This window comes from Elephantulus edwardii, unplaced genomic scaffold (assembly GCF_000299155.1).
Source record: "Elephantulus edwardii isolate Elephantulus edwardi_28Jun2011 unplaced genomic scaffold, EleEdw1.0 scaffold00150, whole genome shotgun sequence".
Lineage (NCBI taxonomy): Eukaryota > Metazoa > Chordata > Mammalia > Macroscelidea > Macroscelididae > Elephantulus > Elephantulus edwardii.
The window spans coordinates 1,961,715-1,963,250 of NW_006399900.1; the positions used below are offsets into that span (position 1 = coordinate 1,961,715).

The window sequence follows — 1,536 nt, forward strand, 5'->3', positions numbered from 1 at the left end:
TGGCTTCTCTACGCTCCAGTGCTGTCAGAGTAGGTGTCTGTTAAATCCAAGGTGCAATACAGCTGCTGATCACTCATGGCAACAAATCTGGCTCTGGCATCATGAACCTCGGTGGCAGCTTTACCAGACAGATGGAGAAAGGTGAAACTGTGAGTGACTCCTCCCCACACATAGCCAACATCAGGAGCCTGGCAGAGGACATGGAAAACAAATCAGAAGTACGCTGAATGAGATCTGCTTCGGAAAAACAAAGGATATTGATTTAATGGGCTAATGCCAATGCAGATGTTCAAAACAAATCAAAACAAGAAGCTCTAGGGGACGACCTGGTGGAGGCTTTGAAGAGAAAGCAGCAATGTTGAACCTCTGCTTCACTCTAACCGGACATGCCATGCGCTCGTTAGGTTCCTTTCTTAGAAAACTCATTTTCTGCTCCCTTTATGCTCCCTCTCTCCCCAACAGGTCACATAACAACTTGCATCATCTACAGCACAGTGCCATCTCCCTGAGAATAAAGCCCCGTAAATACCCTCTCGTCTTTGAGGCCAACTTCCCACCACATTTTGCTATTGAAACTCATTATTTCCATAGAGACCTTGCGGGTTTTGTTTTGATTTTTTCCGGTTTAACCTACCACCCCACCCTGTCTTCTTCCCTTCTCCTATTTTATAGGCATCAAATACTCTGTCTGTCTTCCCCTCCTACCTTTTTGTTACATTGGTGTAAAATGTAAAACAAACAAACAAAATTTATGAAATAACTGTTGTGTGTGAAGGATAGAGGAAAAACTGTAAATCTGATCCCATGTGTGTTTGGGAGTTGCTTAGCGTTGGGGATCTGGGGACAGGGTACCATTCTGAGGAAGGAGAGCCATCGAAGTCCTGCACAGACCGCCCCTCTCCCACAGAGACGACGTTTTCAAGTTGGGGTTGGGGATCTGCTGACCATTCTGCTCTTCTGGCAAGGTGCTTTTCTGTCAATTTTAATGGAATGCAAAGGAAAGGTTTTGTTTGTTTGTTTGTGTTATTTTGTTTGTAAAGCTTAAACAGAAATCTACGTCTTATACTTGAGCATTCATACTTGTAAAAAAAAACAAAAATAAAATAAATAAAAAGAAGCTGGGACACACACACACAACAACAACAACAACAACCCCTACAAAACTAGTATGGTAGCAGGTTTTCAGAAGCGGTTGAATTGCACATTAGGAGATTGTTCATTTTTCTCTCACACTGGGGTGCAGGAAGTAGAAAGCCAGTTAATATACAATGAGCACTTATTAGGATGTGTGAAGGAAAGGTCAGTACGGAATAGATGGACAGATCTTATGTGTATTTTAATTAATGTTATAGAAAAAATATGCATGAGTAGTTGTTTTTAAAAAGTGATAATTTTCTTTCCTTTTTTAAATTTTTTTATTTTATTTTATTATTTTTTTGCATGTGTACTGTCAAATCAGATCTGACTAGTACAGGAGGAGATTGTCCCTCCCTCTCCAGCAGAGCATCTGGTGGATTTGAACCACATACCTCTGGG

At 41.1% G+C, this 1,536-nt stretch overlaps 1 pseudogene; it reads right to left on the reverse strand.

Annotated features, from left to right (window-relative positions):
• LOC102872072 overlaps positions 1–77 on the reverse strand; it is a 2,285-nt pseudogene extending 2,208 nt beyond the window's left edge.
• Between the last annotated feature and the right edge of the window lie 1,459 nt (positions 78–1,536).